We start from the raw sequence: 19,815 nt of genomic DNA on the forward strand, positions 1-19,815 counted from the left end.
CACTTTGGCTGCAAATGATAGCAAATTATGTTTGAAAGAAGTCAACATTTTTATTTAGAAGATGATTTCAACATTAAGAGACATTAAGTGTGTGTAAAAGCACACATGCTTTTCTAGTTTTCCAGCAAACACTGTCCTGGGTGTACTATCACTAGGTTTCAGTGGATTAGTAAAGTCATGAGCAGAGACCAAATGCCCTGATTTCAGATTTCATGATGGCAACTCCAGGGTTCTGTAAAGGAACAACTTTAGGCTAAGCTATAGGGTGGCTTTAAAGTGCAACATAAGAAAACTACATATTTTAAATTTTCTGATATCTCCAAATGGACTTGTTTTCCCTAAGTGTAAAGGCTTTGTTTCAGATGACGGCTGAGTATGCCACCCCACCTCATAATGACTATTAATCATCTAATCAGAAGCGTTTACCCTAAAGAAAAAAGATTTAATATTTTGTTTTGATCTAGATATAAAGTAGCTGGTCATTGTTGATGAAAGTCTTTTTTTCTAGTGTCCATTTGCTCTCATTGTCTGTGCTTTCATTAAAGATCACAACTTAAGATAACACTAGAGATCTTTTGATTTTGTCGTTCACAGCATTAATAGACTGAAAGAGAAATAGATGTTTATCTCAATAGATGTAGAAAAAGTATTTTTCTAAAAAACAAGTCATTCAACCTTAAAAAGAAGTAGAAATAACTTTATCCAAAAAGAATTATTAATTGAAAAACCTATATAGCAAACATCATATATAGTGTTAATCATTGGAAAGTATCCATTTGAGATCCAAAACTACCTCTGTATCCAATATCCCCAAGGTAGCCAGCAGAGAAAGGCAAGGAAAACAAATAAAATGTATAATTTGTAAAGGGAAAGAAAAACTATGATTTTCCAGAGATAAAATAATTATATATGCAGAAAATCTAAAAACAAAAACCCTACATTACATTTTTAGAATTTGCAGGAGTAAAATTCTACAAGGTTTCTGGACTCAGAAGCAACTAATAAGAGAATGAAATTTACTAACTCCTGTTAGAATATCATCTACATAGAAAGGTGTCTTAGATTAGCTCCCTGGAAGCAAGAGCTGAGACAAGGAATCAGTGGCACATGATTTGTTCAAGGGGTGCTTTCTGGAGAAATGAAGGGAGGGTAGCAGGAGCAGAGGAAGGATGCCGGTCTCCGTGGGAGTCTAGCTCAGCTGGGTCCTATTGGGAGCTCTTGAGATGAATTACACCAGAGCTGGTCCACCTTTAGACAGGAAGGCCAGCTTGGCTTGTCCATTTATCATTGGTTTCAGACTGCCCCTTCCCCTGGGTGGGATGGGGTTATATCTTCCCAGGTGAGGCATCTCCCATTCTGAAAAGGGCCATTTTCTGAAGAAGGAGACAGTGATGAGATGTTAGCACTAATCCTAACAGCAGCTGGGTTGTGGCTGCCCTGGTCTGGTAAAGAGTCTCTCTCTGTGTGTGGCATCAACAGTACCCAACACTGTCACCCCTTGTTCTCAGTGCTCCTCACATCTACTGGCTTCTCACATTGTTTAGTCTATCCAGGCAGAGTTTCTCCAGGATTCTGGTGGGTCCCAATTTCTGGGCAATTTGTAAGAGGAGAATTAGCAAAATGAACAACAGTCCCCACTGCTGCTACTGGCCCCAAGTTGATAAGTGATGCTCATCAGCTCTCTCCTGTGTCACCCATTCTTGGTCCCTCTTCCCTTCAGCCAGCACTTTTGAGTGGCTTGCTTTGCAGAGTTCCCATCCCCTCAACCCGGGAAGACCTCAGTCCTTGGTTATCATAAATTTATTAATGCATTTTATATGATAAATGAGATCTTCAAGGTTATTTTCAGAACTCAAATGTTTACTCCTATCTGGTAGAATCTATTATTATTAAATAGTCAAAACATGTATTGTTTGATTACTGACTCATTCTCTTGAGACATGAACTTTTTTTCAGAAATCCACTAGTTCCTTTGGGCGATCAGCTCAGCTGCTGCTCAGTACAATGAAACCTCTGTTTTACTCCCTGCATGAGTGTTTAATTGGTATTATTATTTATTCCTGATTTCACAGTCTTCCTTTTTTTCTTCTAAAACCTAACTTCTCTGAAAATATAATCTAAAGTAGACAAAACTGTGAGCTAAGAATTTTCTTTTAAATTGACCTGTAAAGTATGCATAGTGGCAGGGCCACACTTCTACACCATGTGATTTTCCAAGTCCAGTTTGTCCTCTGGAATGCCTCCTATATCGTCCGACTGTTTATTTTACTGTCTTGCAGTTCATGTCTCAATACATTTCTGCCCATTTTAAGAGTCGTAGTTCTGTCTGAGGTATGTACCATCATTTTTTCTTTTATTTGCTGTTGAAGGTCTCCTATCTATGGCGGATCTAAATGCAAATAGGAACGACTTGAAACATAAAAAGGCCATATGACAACCTTGCAAACACCTCAAATCTGACTCAGCAGATGATCTTTTACCACCTAGTTGCACTCACACGTTTTTAGTGCTTCAGATAACAGTTACAGTATAAATGCAGGATCCACTGGGATTTCAGAACTGCTCCAGGGTCCATATGATGATAGAGATGCATGGGACTTGTAAGGAGAGGAAAGAGAGAGGGCAAGTCCACTCAAGTCTATTAGGAAAGCAATCCTTGTGAATAGGTACCAACTACTGCAATTGTGTTACTCAATGGGATGCCTGTTTTATTAAGAGAGATTCTCCATAGTTGTATGTCCTACTGCACAGGTACTTAAACAGAATCTCTATGGAAATATTTAAGATCACCCAGGTGATCCTTATTATCAGGGAAGTTTTGGGAACAGTGTCTTAAGGGAAAGGTAAGATGTGAGGTGTCTTACAAAATCTTGTACCAGTTAACTGGGGAATGACGTTTTGTGGTTGCCTGCACAGCTGATTCAGGAGAAGACTAAGACCCCAGAGGCACACAGTATCATGCTTCCTGCCGGGATGTGTCAGAAACAAACTGTGTTACACCTCCCCAGGGTCCCCCATCATCAAAATGCATCTATTCTGCAGAGACTGAATTCTGTATGTGTTAATCCATACTGAGCAATTAGTAAGCACTGGATGCCTCCTGGTTAGGCTGTTGATATTTTTAAGTAGGTCTTCTAGACCTTTATTTTCCCTGCTCAAAGTATCTCAATCATATCTATATTTGGTGCCAAGAGGGCCATATATGAACCCTGAAATCATGCAAAATTAGCAAATGTGTACACATTAAAATCAACCTTAACAAGGATCTTAAAAAAGAGAGAGAGAAATGGAGCATCTTGAGTAGTTACTTCAGTGTAATCAACCCATAAATCTGATCTAACAGAACCCTTCTGGGCCCTGATCACTTCCTATATTCCCATAGCGCACATGGCGTTCTTCCCCCTGCTCTCCCGCCCCCCCCCCCACCGCCCCTGGCCCATGGATTTTAAATTTTCTCTTTTAGTATTGTTATGGTTTTCTCAACTACTAACTATAGTGTCAAATGAGATGCTAATTTTAGATGGAAATAAACAGTAGGGACAGATGAGTTAGTGAGAAATATATCATTTTCATCAAATTCTTACTATCTTGCATCTCACAGTTACTTGCATTCCAAAGCACCTGCCTGGACTATAAACACAATTTTTTCTAATTAATGGTTTACTGTCTTGCTTGTAAATTGGCCTGGGCTTCATATTCTGAGTGTAAGATTTCTAATATTTGATTGGCTGTTTCTCTCTATTCAATTGTGCCCCTTCCTCAATCTCATGCTGTTAAATACAGCTTTAATTGTATGAGCTCACCCTTTCAAATGCCTTCTGCAGCTGAGCATTGAAGTGAGTTGGGGCCAGGGGCAAATGGGAAAAACATACCTGTGTAAGGGAGACACAGGGCACCCCTAGCTACTGTTTGCCATGAGGGAATTCAAACCTGACTTGGCCAGATCTTCTTATATTTCATAATAAACTGAAAATCTCGTGGCTTACAAATGTTAATTGATTTTAATTTGTCAAAAATAGTTTGCAAGCCAATCAAAACACACTTCTGAATTATACTGAACCCACAGAGTAGTAATTTGCTGCCATTGGGTTACAGCAGTGAGTGTAGCTACAGAGCCCTTTGTACCAGAAAAAGATGCTTGTCCATCCTCTCTACTTTTACTGATAAGAAAATATAAGGATGATGAGCAGGTGGAAGAAGTGATGTGATATTTAGGATATAAGTATTAATATGTGCCTTTTAGGATGATTGTCTATGCCCATAAACAAGGAGTTCCTACAGATTCCAGGATAAGTGTACTGAGCTTCTCCACTGCTGTTTCATTGAAACCTACAGATTTCCCACAATTTTCTCCATTATTCATTGTTTGACTCCTAAGCATGAATTATATTTTTATAGCAGAAGTTCAGCCTTATATAGGAGGAAGTCTCTGAAATGCCTGATTGGTGAGGAGTGGTGCTAAGATTAGTAAAATTACTGCCATTATCAATTGTTTAAAAAATTTGTAAATATCTTGGTCTTTCATTATTTCATGAATATTGTTTTCTAACTGATAATTCTAACTTGATGTATTCCAAAGAATGATACACAGCTATATATTTTAAGATACAAACTGAAATCAACTAGCAGTTAGATCAAACAATTAAGAGCAGTAACTTAAAGTAATGAAACAAATCTGTACATATTTTTTCCAAACGAATTGTTTATAAATATACCGTTGTTTAAATTATTTTCCCTTTTGTGTTATTAGAATATTTCCATATGATTTCATCATTTGTTAGCTTTTTATATATTTGGTCTTTCTGAAATCTTTGGAAATCTGAAAAAAAATATTAGTTACATGTATTTCACAAAACGCTGATTATTTTTTAAATTATAAAAAAGTGCTGATATGAGACAATAAAATAGCTTTAATATTGACCCAAAGAGAATGGGTTGTGAATAGCATTTTTTTAGATAGTGACTTCATTGAATATACGTAACCAGAAAATACATCTTTAAAAATGTGTGTGTGTGAACTTACTTCCATTCCTTGAGCAATAACATTTTGTGATACGGAACTGTTCTTCCTTTGGGAGTTCTGATTTCTCCTTTAGAGGAAGCTTCATTCAGTTTTTCTCTCTCCCTCGCTATTTATGCGCCTGCGTGTGTATGATGTCTAAATCACTGTCAAGGCTCCCTTGGTGGGTTTAATATCTGACTACAAGGCAAAATGCCAGCCCGAGTAAACTTTCCAGGGAGTGCAACTGAGAGGATGAATGTCCCCTGGGCCTGGACACCGTGCTCAAGGTTCCAGGATCCCCCTAAAACTGTCCTGCTAGGAGCCCAGGAAACCTCAGATGCAGCTTCCTGTTCTGGTATACTTACAGTGCACGGAGGAAACTATCAGTATTTGAATGGACATCCAGCCTCATCCACATAACAAAACATTTTAATTTTAAGGAAAAATGTTAATGTGTTTAGAAGACTACCATAAGTGTCACTGATGCACTCATTATGTAACAAGGTGAACTAGTCCGCATCCTCAGATACTGTCCAGTAAGACAAGACCACACACTCGCACACGCATACACACGCCTTGCTCACTCCTGTGAGTTGGCCTTACGTGTGCCCATCTCTAGTGCACACGGCCGTGCTCGGTGAGCACGACAGAGACCACGAGAGGAGCTGGCAGAGGAGAACCCAGCTGTTGCTGTGAGACTGCCGGTGGCAGCCAGAGAGAAGGAACCAGCCAGCACGGACCCTGCTGCTCCCCACCAGCTGCAGCGCAGGCTCCTCTGCAATTTCCTCCCTTCAGCCCAAGGCAGACCCTGCGGCAAAGCCAACTCTGATTTGAAAAAAAAAAAAAAAAAAAAAAACCGATGCAAAAAGAAAAAAGCCCTAATCCCTACCCCTCTCGCTCTCAGGCCCCGCCGCCTGGGTGGCAGCAGCGCGCGCCAGCACGCGGAGCGCTGAGCCGCGGCACCGGCTGGGTGGCGCGCGCCAACGGAGCTGCGGGAGGTGAGGGGCCGCGTCCCCGCGTGGTGGGCACCGCGCCCTGCCCGCTGTCGCCGCCGCCGCAGCTGCACCCGCGGCACCATGACCGCTCTGAGCACTAGGGTTACAGGTTGGTCACCGGCGCCCGAGGCCCGGGTGCGCGCCAGTCCCTCTCGCCGGGCTGGGCCCAGGAGGGCGGGGGCGGGGGTCGAGGGCCCGACACCAGGGCGGAAGGGGCGCCCCCACCTTAGGCGAGAAGGGGGCGCTGGCGACCGCGATGCGCCTCCCTGGTCCTTCAGCGGGATGCGCCTTCCCGGGCCTGGGAAGCGCACGGGTGGGCGCTGGAAGCCGGGGGCCGCCAGACCTCGGCCTGCCCCACCAGGCATTAAGGGTCAGGTGGCTGGGGATGTGGTAGGTGCATGGGCCTCTCCGCCCTTGTGGGCGATCGCGCGGTTTGGGGAAGCTGATCTGCTCCAGCAGGTTTCAGAAAGAGCCGGGGTCCTTACCCACCCCACCTCCGTGCTTCTGCGAATGGCTCTGGGCTTCACATTCCTCCTTTTATTAATTGGCCTGGCTGAGCCTAATGATTTTTTAAATCATTAGGGTGGCTACACACAACATGCAAAACACTATTCTGTCAAAGCAACACCGTTTTGTCATTGAGCCCGTAAGAAACGTGTAGATTTCCAGGCTGGAAACTCAAAGTGGGCCCAGAAACCTGAGCAATGGGTTACCCTTCTAACTCGAATTTTCCTCTTTCAGGGTGGTTGATGACTCTGAACTCAAATCCTGATATATTCTTGGATATATCATAGGATAACTCTTCCAATTTTAAGCATAGTTTTTCAGGGAATATATTAAGGATGTGTATTAATACACACACTGGTCCAGGCCTTTGAAGGTCGCAGTCTTCATCTTGCCTTTGTGTGGTCATCGGTAGGCCTGGATTTCCCTGGTGGCGAAATGGGAGGTGGGTACCAGTGACTGTTGTGTATAAGAAGGCTAAGATTGAAGGAGAAGACGTTTAATAGGGATCAAAAATTAATAGGTGTCTATTTTTTAAATTTATGATTTATATTTTTATAGCTACAACTGTGGTTTGATTTGAAAGTAAGTAGAAAGGGAAAGGATTTACTATGATGGTTATCCCTGAGGCAGACATACAGCTGGAGTGATTTTTTATATTTCAGATTGTTTCAATAGTTGTAAATAAAAATGATGGCTTCTCAAACCTCCACAACAACAAAAATTCATTTCCTAACTGGTTGGTTCTCATTCTGTGGACCTTTCTATGTTGAATTTTTCATGCTTCTTTAGTGTATTTTGAGCTAGCTATTGCTAAACCCAAGCAGAGTAAAGGAAAAATCAGACTTGGGGAAAATTTTTTAAATGAATAGGCTCATTGGACCCTCTTATGTGTTTTTAGCATCTTGACATCTTGGCAGAATAGATACTCTGTCATTGATAAGGACTATTCTAGAAGCTCTATAGAAGCTGAAGATGTACTGTCTTGTGAGCTGGTCGTACTGTAGTTATAACTTTGGATATGATTTGCAAGATATTCAACAGAGGAAAATGTTCTACTTTTAAAAGAAAAACACCTACTCAAATAGTATCAGTCGCTGCAGTTTAGAGAACTGAAGGTTTGAATAGCATTTTCTTCTTATTTGGGAATGACATGTTTTTGAATTGTGTTCCATTTGCTTCTCTTCTCTTTCCTGCATACATTATGAGTGTGTGTAGGTGCACGCACACCTGGGCACACATGTATGTACTTATTTTATCATTTATCAATGATGCTGAAATAATTTCAGAATCTTCATGGCTATGTAAATTTATTGCAGGGGAAAAGTCACATGTGGATTTAGATTTTGTGAAGAAAAAAATCACATCTATCCACAGTATTATATCTTAATTGTAAGCCAGGCACCAGGCCTACGGATTCAGTGAAGAAAGAGATAAATCCAGACCCTAAGAATCTGTCAGAAAAGACAAATTTGTAATCAAGTGGATAGAGTGAGTATCCTATGTTCTAGTTTTGGTTTGGGAACTATGACCTTGAGTTTAAAGAAATTATGAATTGCCCTTCAAAAATGGTAGCAACATTTTAGAGTTTGATTATCATGTTATATGATTCTTACCTGTCTCAAGGACTTGTGCAAGAAGTTTTTACACCTTCAAAACTGTGTGCAAACATTTAAAATCTTTAAATTTATCCTTTGAATTTTAAAATAATCAGACATCATGGAAATGACACAAATGATAGAGAAAAGAGAATAAACACCTATACTACTAATAACATAACACAAATGATTGTAATATCTGTATTTACTGCAGCCTTTTTAAAACTACAGACTTTGTGTAGTCAGAGTCATGTATTGTACATTTTTTGTACTGTTTTTCCGTTTAACGTTTATCATAAGTACTTTTTTGTGTTTCTATATACAGTTTACTTGCTTAAAAATTGTATATGGCTATCTGTATGTATAAGATTAGCCTCATTTATATAGCCATACCTCTGTCATTGGATATTTGCTGTTTCCAGTTTTCCATTATTATAAATAATGTCCCAATAGAGTACAGGGATTTATTCCTAGTGGATGTTATTTCTCTTCATGATAAATTTCAAAATAATAATGATATTCCTGGACAAATAGATTATTTAAATTATTATGGATATTTTATGTATAAATTATGCATATGTATAACATATATTATATATTATGCATGTATACATATATTCAAGTTTATTTCCTAAAGATTATAATTACGAATAAGATGCTTTATATGCTTTCTGAGGTAAATCTGCTTTCTATTTAGTATTTGTAGATAGCCTTCCCTCTTTTACAAGAATAAGATAATAGCTTGGACTTAAGACCTTTGCATTATATAAAGACTTGACCTTTAACAGATTAGGTTAACTTAATTAGATTACCTTAATCTGAAATCCAGACGATAAAATATACCCCTTAGAGTAAAACCAAAATAGGAGTGCCATAAAAGTAATAAGCTGCAAAAAGAGAGTAAGCATGTAAAGTCTTTTAGAAAAAGGAATTTTGAGCTCCAGAGTGTAATTATGCTTTTTTGCTTTCTTATTCAGACTTCAAATAAATGATCAAAGGAATTTATATAGTGAGAAACCTGTATCCCACAGGTATAAAATGAAAAAAGACTGTTCACTATAGACTCCAAGGCATTTCTCATAGATTCAGTACAGATGGAACTAGATTAATAGAACTATTGGGCAAGTCTTATGTTCAAGGCACGAGTCCCTTTCTAAGAGAGTTATACAAAAAAACAAGGAACAGAACTCCTGTACACCCACTTAATTTGAAGTGTTGAAGGCTAAAGTTGGATCATTCTGTAAGAAAGACAGAATTACATGACTTTTGAAGCAATTTCTCCGTGATACCCTAGGGCAAGTGCAACCATACCAAATGGAATACACTCAGATGACAGGGACTAAGTCAGTGTGTCCAGAGGTGGGGCAGGAGTGGGGATTCTGGAGAGTAATCCCAAAAGAATTAGAAGAGAAAGGGCAGAACACTGTAGCCAAGGGAATCACTTATATGGAGATCAAGAGTTAGACTTATCTCCAATTATGCAAAGAAACGAGATGAAAAGAGGAGTTTGTTTGGGGCAAGGATGATATTTATGGAAGACAGCCAACAGAGACACACAAGTAAATGGAATACAAGATCAGAGCAAATAGAATACAAGCCACGTTCTAAGTCAAATACAATATATTCTTTTAGATAAAAAAACAACAAAAACAATATGCAAATGAAGATGATTTATAATGGACCAGGAAAATTTTAATGAAAAACAGCCAACATCTACAGCCTGGTGAACACTTGGCATTTGAAAAAAAATTTTAAAGGAGAATATCCCATTGATATTCTGGTCAAGTTAAAAAAGATATATATATCACCGATCTCCAAAGGAAAAATTTATACTGACTGGATGGACCCTCTCCAAAATGAAATCTAAGCAAGCAGTAAAATAATATTCTGAAAATGTACAATTCTGAAAAATACCAGAAGACAATTATCTTATGATACTAATATGGATCAAAAGGGAATATGAAAAAGGTGAAGAAATAGCAGGGTTTTTTTGGTTAGCACATATTAGACAAGTGCTACTAAAAAAAAAAAAAAAAGTAAGGTAGAAATATGTAAACAAATGATTCAAAAAGTAACTAAATGAGAAAAAACATTAAAGTAATAAAAGTTACCATCTTTAATTAAATTATAATTACAAATCTCATATATGTTAGTTATCATTGCATTATAATATGTATAACTGAAAGTATTACTGTGTTCATTTATTTTGGGAGACATGACCCGTAGATGCAGTGTTTCCTCAAAAGGTTCTATGACCTAAGGTGGGATTGAAAAATCAGCGTTTTGGCTTAAGAAGTAAAGAAAAAAAAATAGAACTGGAGAGGAAAAGAAAGAGGATAATGTTTAAAAACATGAATGGATTCATTATAAAATGGGAAAGCTTTAGATCTGATAGAAAAAAACTAAGAGCCTCAGCATTCTAATCCTTAAGTCATATTAATCTATAGCTCTCTATAGGATGTATCAGCATGCTCAGAAATAAAGATGAGCTCAAGAAGAAGGAGAAAAATAAGAATGGGGGTCAGTGAAGGAAGGTATTGGAAAACTGGAGATGAAATTCTAAGGATGAGTAACTGAATCAGACTACAGTAATGAAAAAGGAGAGGCAATGGTAGAGATTTATCAATAGAACAAATGCTAGTATCTTGGTGACCAAACCAAAAGAATGAAAAGGAGGGATGGGTGAAAAATAAATCCAGAACTTCAAGCTTGGGTGATTGTAGGTGTTTTTATTCTTAGTTTGTTATGCCTAGATTAGACAATTGATTACTTCTTTATCATTGAGTTAGCTGTAAATCTTTGGCTTTATTATTTTTAAAAATCTGTTCTTTATTATTTTTATGAAACCATAGATCAGCTTCATTTATTACTTCTGGAGTAGAGGGAGGATTTTTTTTTAATTACTTCTTATTGCTGAAAAGTACAAATTATGGAAGCCTGTATCAGATAAAATACAAATTTGTATCAGACAAGATACAAGTCAGTGATGGCTGAAAATACTATTGCATATATGTAACAAAATTTGCCTGAGGTTAAAAAAAAAAAATTTTAGATAATGTAAAATTGGGATGGGAATCTTTCAAGCATGGAAAGTTGCTTAACGATTAACTCCAAGAAGTAAAGCACAGAAATTAGGATAAATATTGTAAATAAGGGATTTAAATTTTCAGAAATAGAGCTTGCTGGATTTGGAAATACCTCTCCTTAAATTATTCTTTCCATTCCCCTCAATTCAATATATGTCAATACTTTATGGAGAAAAAAAGATATTAAACTCTGGCGAGCTTCAAAAAGACTTTCTACTTTTTATTAAATAAAAATTTAAAGGATTTTAAAAACTGACTTAGTTGGACTAGGCAATTTGTTTTCCCTTCCGCCTTTCAAGAAATAAATAGCTATTTTAAAGGTATATTCTACACTAGAAAATTATAGTAGAAAAGTCAAGGAAAAACCACATTTCTCAGTAAACTTCTCATAAGACAAACATTTATTCTTGTACATAAAATATATTCCATATAGTATTTTTTGAGAAAATTCTGAAATTCTCTGAGAAAAATTTAAAAATAGAATATACTGTATGTACATAGAGTTATAAATCAAATATTTTGTCTCAGATTTCCATTTTGCCTGTGTTGTTTATAGCTGGTCTCTCTAATTTGTTTTATTTTTATTTTTATTTCACCAAACAACTAGTCTTGACTACAAATAGTAAACTCTACGGTGTTAAAATGCTCTACTGAGCATCTAGACCAGAGATTTCACCATTAGTTGGGACCACTGCTGGAAGTGTGTAAGAATCACTTGGGGAGTGTATCTTAGAGTACTATTTCCCATATTCCACCTCGGAAGGTTCTGATTTAGTGTATCTGAGGTGAAAGACACCCAGCGTTGAGAATGTTTAAAAACCTCGCTGGATGATTTATGTATTAAGCAATCTTAGGAAGCTGCTATTTTTAAATCCTTCTCCTTCTTTGTCCAAAATCTGTGGATTCATATTACAAAATTAAACAACCACACACACAAAAAGGTAACTCCTTGCAATTTTCCATACTATTTTAAGTATAGAAAAGTTTGGAAAACCACTATTTTAAACCACCCACCTTTTTTGTCCAACCTTTGTAGATTCATTACAAGATTAAGCATCACACACACACAAAAATAGATAATTTCCTTGTCTGATTTTCATAATAAAAAGCCTGTTATTGAACTATTGGATAATAAAAAGCATTAAAGGCGCTGCCACTACCTGGAGGATGGAAAAGCCTTTTAGGGACTACTCTGAGATTAGTAAACTCTCGACTTTACAAAATCACATGGTCGACCTGTGGTGTTTTATAACTGACATTCTTTTTAAAAATTTTCTTACAATTTACACTATACCCAGAATAACTCACAAAATTACAAATGCATGTCCTTTTTAAACTTGCAGTGAAAGACAAGGGCTTGTGAAATGGACTGACTGAGTTTTCTGAGTAAAGGCTGGGGAGAGGCTGCTCAGCCAACATGTGCAAGCTGATCCCCTCAATTTGTACTCAGTACTGCAGTGATTTATGTGATAAATACAACTTCATTTCCTCCCCTACTCCTGGGCTGTTTTAGTTTGGCATGCAGGGTACAACGACAAATGCATGCTGGGTCATCATAGTCTACCCTGAATTCCTTTATCAAATCTAATAATTTTTAAAGGTCAAAGAAAATTCAGTTTTCACTGTTACAAAACTGAGACAACAGAATCCTTCGTGAAGTAATGATATTGTTTTGCGGTATTTGTAGAAAGAACCAGAAAAATAATATGCTGCTTTTTTTGGATTTAGTAAGTAAACTCCATATAAAAAGTAGAGAACCGTTTTCTGTTTTTAATCATTGTGTTGACAAAAGGAAAAGAGAAAAGAAGACCCTGTGTTTGGAGATGGTCCTTTGAAATGTTTGGCTTCCTTTGTTTGGTAGCCCATCTTGGGTGGCCCTAACAGTCCTGCTGAGACTGGACTGTGCATGTAACACTGTTTTTGCAGGGCTACGTCCTGATTTAGTAACGGCCAAGACATAGATGAGTAAACACCCAGATGAAAAGTGCATTTGAAGAGAGAGGCAGAGAGAGGCGAGAGAGATTGCTGCTGTGACCCCAGGTGTCAATATTTCAGGGATGTCTTAGTTCTCCTGCTAAAGTGATCTGCTCTGCATTGTTCCTGGGGCAGACATAGAACTCAAGCTGCTTCAAGAGAGAAAACAACACAGCCCCCTGCTTTTCCTCCAAGCAGAAGACCAATTACAGGGAAAGATGTATCTAGCTGGTGAAATTTCATGAGCAAAGAGAGAAGCTTGCTTGAGAGGGCCTGAAAGGACTGGCATTGTAGTTGTAGGAGCAGCCATGCTCTAATTTAATGTCCTTAATTAGATTTGGGAGAGACAAGAATTGGAGACTCCCTGTCTCTGATCTCTGGGGAAGAAGGTTCTATTCACAAAGCCATGGAAAATTCAGATTGAAAGATGTGGACAGTTAAATATCACTGGGGTAAAGGTCAGAAAGTGACCTTGGGCAGGGCACTTATGTTCTTCTCTAAACCTCAGTTTTATCTGTAAAATAGAAACAACAGAACACCCGCCTCACTGGGGCATGGCAAGAAGTAAATGAAATAATCCATGCAAAACTCTTAGCCTCACACATCATAAACTCTCAGTAAATGTTAGGTATGATTTGTCTCAGCTTAAAAATTAATTATTTTCATACTTCGCTCATTTTGAAGACCTTGCAAATTAAATTCATCATTGTTGCAAAACATTTGAATTTTATAAAAGTTCTTAAAGTTAACAAAGTAAGAATTAAATTATCTGCCTGCTCTCTCCCTCCCTCCCCTACTCCCAATACAACAGACTCCTCATGTGGATCTGGGCAAGTTGTCCTCAGACTTTTAATCTGTACAATGGGATTAATACTTAAAACTTCTGCAGAGAGGTATTAAGGCCTTGGAATAGTGCTTGGACAGAGCCAGCTGTTAGTAAATGTTTGTTCTCATCTCTCAAGTGGAACAAAAAGAAGAATATATAATGTTTAAGCTTGATTCTCTTCTAAAATTATGTACAATAGTTTATGGATCATCACCCTACACTAAGAATTGGTAAAATGCATAAAAGTAGGAGCTGCTTCAAGAGTGTGTTAAATTTTATATTGGAAGTCTTTGGGAATATTATCTACTCCAAACTACCAGACAGTCCAGAAGTTCTTTCTGCAAACTCCACACTATCTGGTCATTCTCTCTAAGAATATCCAGAAAAGAGCTCTGGATAACCCAACATGTTATTGGAAATTTTTAGATTAAACAGTTACGTAAACAGCTACCACTTGCTAACTTCCATTAATAACTTCCATTTAATCTGGGTTGTCCTCACTGGAAGAACAAATACTACAAAACAAAATCACACCCTTGACTGTATTCTGAGCTTTAGATATTGAATATGACAGAAGGACTTCTCTCGATAAATCCCTTCTTTCTGTTCTAGTACATTCTCGGCAGAAAAACATATACTCTTTGATCCATGTATCTGTCATAAGTGGGATCTGTTTTCTAGTTTTCACATTCTCAGCATATTCAGTCGATTTATGAGACTAAAACTAACTCTAGGAAGCTAAGAAATTGGTCACCTTTAGGAAATTCAGACAACTTTCTCCTTACTATGTAATATAAGATTACCAGATGTGAATGAAATGCTTTCATCTCATTTTTTCCCCAAAATTCAGAAAAAATATGATAAAAGCATAATAGAATATTTTTAGGATTCACCTTCTAGAAAAAAGGCTGGATGACTTCAAAAACCTGAAATTGACATTTGAGTAGATTTGATGAGAAGTTTGATGACTTCTTGCCAGAAAAAAAGAAGACATTAGCTCCGGTCAAGATGGCAGAGTAGGTAAATGCTGTACTCACCTTTTCTCATGACCACATCAAAATTATAACTAAACTACAGAACAACCATCATTGAGAATCACCTGAAATCTTGCTGAACCACAACCCTACAACTAAGGACATACAGAAGAAGCCACCTCGAGACTGGTAGGAGGGGCAAAGATGTGGAACGGGCTGGTCCCACACAAGTGTGTGACCATTAAAAGTCAGGAGGGATATCTCAGCTGCAGAGGTTCCCCCCGCACCAGGGAGTGAGGTGTCTCAGCCCCTCCCCAGCTCAGGGTTTCAGTGCCAGGGAGAGAAGACCCCATAATTTCTGGTTGTGAAAACCAGCAGAGATTATGGCTGAGTGAGACTGAATGCAGCTGCACTCCCAGGTGCTCCTCTTAAAGGGACCACACAGAGACTTACTCACCAATGGAATTACTGGTTCTGAGCTCCAGGGCTGACACAACAGCTGCAGAGGTGACAGAAACATATTGAGGTAAGGGAACTGAGTTGTCTGGCTGGAGGACAAGGACTAGAGGGGCAGCTTTCTCTTGAATAGAGGAGCTGGTGAAAGCCATTGTTTCTTTATTGAGCCCTCCCCCTTCCTGGCATACAGATGCAGGTGACCACCATATCCGCACCTCCATCAAGCTGGCTGACAACATTCGTTCACCATGCCCTGGTGCTTCTGAGGCCCCACCCTACCCAACTTTTGGGTATACCCAAGCCACTACCAGTGTCTTTTTGTACAAACTGTCTGCCTTGGCTCCTGCTGCAGACTTTCTTAGGGTCTCTCAAAGGTTTGAGGAACCTAGACAAGCAGCATCTGGCTTAAGCTTGTCCCATACCTCTGAGTGAGCAGCCCTAAGCCTGGCATTAGTCGCAGCCATACTAGGTTTGCAACTTGGCCTCTCGAGAGACTTCCAAGCATGGCACGGGCAGGAGCCATTACTTTGTAACCCCTGCCTCATGGTCCTGGGTGGGGTACAGTCAGTGGCTGAACTTGTCCTGCAGTGGGTGCCCTCCCAGGTGGCCATGGGGCTGGCACACCCAGTGGCCAGCTTTGAAACAACCCAGAGCATCACCCACCACCTCCAAGGATGACACACACAAGGGGCAGATTGGTCAGGCACCAGAGCCCTGCTGAGGCAGATCCTGCTTTGTAGGCTCAGCCCCTGCACCACAACTCCTCCACTATAGTCACAGCCAGTCTTCACACCCAATCAGACTGAGGGTCAATCCCTCCCACTGATGAGCAAACAGCAACCAATGCTCAATTACAAGAACAGGACACATACAACCCATGCAAGGAACACACCTGGAGTGCATGGCTCAAGTGACCAGGAAGACTGTGCCACTGAGCCCCACAGCACATCTACTACATAAGGCCACTCCAGTAAGACCAGGAGAGATGCAGCCCTATCTAATACATAGAAACAAACATAGGGAGGCAGCCAAAATGGGGAGAAAAAGAAACATTTCTCAAATAAAAGAATAGAAAAAGCTCTGAAAAAAAGAACTAAACAAAATGGAGGCAAGCAATCTACCAGATGCAAAGTTACAAACAATGGTTCTAAGGATGATCAGTGATCTCAGGGAGAACTTCAACAAAGAGATAGGAAACATGAAAATGGAGATAGAAAACATAAAAGAAATAAACCAGTCAGAAGTAAAGAATATAATAATAGATATGAAGAATACATTAAAGGGAATCAACAGTAGACTAGATGAAGAAGAGGATCAAATCAGCAATTTAGAAGATAAGGTAACAGAAAACACCCAATCAGAGCAGCAAAAAGAAAGAAAGAATTAAAAAAAAAAAAAAGATTTTAAGGGACCTCTGAGACAGCATCAAGCATACCAACATTCGCATTATAGGGGTACCAGAAGAAGAGAGAGCAAGGAATTGAAAACCTATTTGAAGAAATAATGACAGAAAACTTTCCTAACCTGGTGAAGGAAATAGATATACAAGCCCAGGAAGTGCAGAAAGTACGAAATAAGATGAACCCAAAGATGCCAACACCAAGACACATCATGATTAAAGTGCCAAAGGTTAAAGACAAAGAGAGAATCTTGAAAGCAGTAAGAGGAAAGCAGTTAGTTACCTATAAGGGAGCTCCCATAAGACTATCAGTTGATTTCTCAATAGAAACTTTGCAGGCCAGAAGGGATTGTCACGAAATATTCAAAGTGATGAAAAGCAAGGGTCTACAAGCAAGATTACTCTACCCAACAAAGCTATCATTTAAAATCAAAGGGCAGATAAAGATCTTCCCAGACAAGAAAAAGCTTGTCTGGGAAGCTTTTTACATAGAATCAGTATTACATAGAATTTTAAAGGGATTTCTGTAAGATGAAAAATATCTGAATAATAAAATGGCAATAACTATATGCTTATCAACAATTACTTTCTATGTAAACTGATTAAATGCTCCAATCAAAAGATAGGGTGGTTGAATGGATAAAAAAACAAGACTCTTACATACAAAGTCTGACAATTAAGTTCACAAACTCATCCTAGAAGAAGTGCTACATACCTCATTACTGAATATCACTACAGTCACCTTTGAAGTGCTCCCCTTGGAAAGCTATGTACCGATGCCAGCCTCCAGTCCACCCTTCAAAGCAATTTTGGAACTTTTTTTTCTGGAATGGCCATCAGAGCTGTCGTCATATTACCCTTGATGTCTTGAATGTTATCAAAATGTCTTTCTTTCAATATTTCCTTTATCTTTGGGTAAAGAAGGAAGTCATTGTGGGCCAGATCAGGTGAGTAGGGAGGGTGTTTCGATACAGTTTACTGGCTAAAACCTCCCTCACAGACAGTGCTATGTGAGCTGGTGCGTTGTCGTGATGCAACAGCCATGAATTGTTGGCAAACAGTTCAAGTCGTTTAACTTTTCCATGCAGCCTTCTCAGCACTTCCAAATAGTCAACTTGGTTAACTGTTTGTCCAGTTGGTACAGATTCATAATGAATAATCCCTCTGATACCAAAAAAGGTTAGCAACATCAGCATAACAAAGTTCGCAAACTTAATTGTCAGACTTCATATGCTGCCTACAATAGAGTCACTTCAGAGTGAAAGACACTCACAGACTGAAAGTAAAGGGATGGGAAAAGGATATTTCATGAAAATGAAAACAAACAAACAAAACGTTGGGGTAGCAATACTTATACCAGAGAAAATAGACTTTAAAACAAAGACTACAATAAGAGATGAAGAAGGATCTACTACTCTTACTTCTGGGTATTTATCCAAAGAAACCCAAAATTCTTCTTTGAGTGGATGTGTTCATCCATATGTTCAATGCAGCATTATTTACAATAGCCAAGATATGGAGGCAACCTGAGTGTCCCTGAATGGATGGATGAATATGGAAGAGGTGGTACACATATGCAATGGAATATTACTCAGCCATAAAAAGGAATGAAATCTTGCCATCTGTGGCAACATGGATGGACCTAAAAGGTATTGTGCTGAGTGCAGTAAGTCAGACAGTGAAAGACAAATGTCATATGATTTCACTTATAAGTGGAATCTAAAGAACAAAATAAATAAACAAAACAGGAACAAACTCATAGATACAGAGAACATTTTCATGATTGCCAGATGTAAGGGAGATTGCAGGAAGGTGGGTGAAAAGAGGAAGGGATTAAGAAGTATAAACTGGTTGTTACACAGTAAGGTATGGGAATGTAGGGTATAGTATAAGGAATATAGTCAATAATATTGTAGTAAGTATGCATAGTGTCAGATGGGTACAAGATCTATTGGGGTGATAGATGGGAGGGGGTTGGGGGCAGGGTGAAAAAAGTTAAGGAATTAAGAAATACAAATTGGTAGTTATAAAATAGTCATGAGGATGTGAAGTAAAGCATAGGGAATATAATCAATAATATGGTAATAACTATCTGTAGTGCCAGTTGGGTACTGTTGAATAACTATGATATACATCTGAAACTTATATAATATTGTATGTTAGCTATATTTTAATGAGAATCTTAAAATTATTTTATAAATGTGTGTTTCAACCACACATTTTATAAATGTATGGTTGAAAACACTATAAAGTGAATCATATAGTAAAAAATGACTTCAATTTTAAGAGATGAGAAATGTCTTTACTATTTTCACAAACCATAATTGATGCCAAGAGAGTTTATAATCACACATTGAATGATAAGAATATGTTGAAAAAGGTTTTCTTTTAATTATCTGTATATTTTATCACATAATGAATTTTTAATGTAATAGTTCTGTAAACTACTTGTGTTGGTTTATATACCATCTCATCTCCATACCTAAGTTTCCTCATCTGTGAAATGGTTCTAGTAAGACTAGGATGACATGATGGGTGACATGCTTAGAGCAGTCCTGGCACATGACAAGACCTCAGGAAACATTTTTTGTTGGAAGGCATCTGTTTTTACATGGCAGTCAACAGAATTTGGGAGAATATCAACTGATGAGCTCACTATTTTTGGTAGGGAACTTCCTTATCTTCCCAAGCATTTCATCACATTTTTGTGGGTTTTCTTTTTTGGGGGTGGGGTGGGGTGGTAGGCTTCTGTGTGTGCGTGTGTGTGTGTGTGTGTGTGTGTGTACGCACGCGCATGTGTTTGAGGTTTGTTTTCCATTTTATAAAGTAGTCAGGCTAGAGAATATTGATTCAGTTTTACATCAAATTCTGTCTTTAACAGTCCCTTAAATGGTTTTGATTATTAAGGTCAAAGGGAATTATTGAGCCCCACTAAATGGGAGACACTGGGTTGCTGGAGTCCTGCGTGGGCTGTAGAGGCTGTAAGAGGTGAGCTCATGGA

General features: G+C 38.5%; 1 protein-coding gene across 5 annotated transcripts in view; it reads left to right on the top strand.

The window, feature by feature from the left end:
* The first annotated feature begins 5,635 nt into the window (after window positions 1–5,635).
* NALCN (sodium leak channel, non-selective) overlaps window positions 5,636–19,815 on the top strand; it is a 294,980-nt gene continuing 280,800 nt past the window's right edge. For 2 of the 5 annotated variants that reach the window (XM_074329499.2, XM_074329503.2), the window contains exon 1: window positions 5,636–6,106. The gene's annotated coding sequence lies outside the window, so the exon portion shown is untranslated. Of the gene's footprint in view, window positions 6,107–6,738; window positions 6,947–7,820; window positions 7,993–19,815 lie in introns of all 5 variants that reach the window. The other 3 variants (XM_074329501.2, XM_074329500.2, XM_074329502.2) reach the window with 3 other exon arrangements.

The sequence above is a fragment of the Rhinolophus sinicus genome, chromosome 16 (genome assembly GCF_057876585.1).
Source record: "Rhinolophus sinicus isolate RSI-liver-muscle chromosome 16, RSI-T2T, whole genome shotgun sequence".
Lineage (NCBI taxonomy): Eukaryota > Metazoa > Chordata > Mammalia > Chiroptera > Rhinolophidae > Rhinolophus > Rhinolophus sinicus.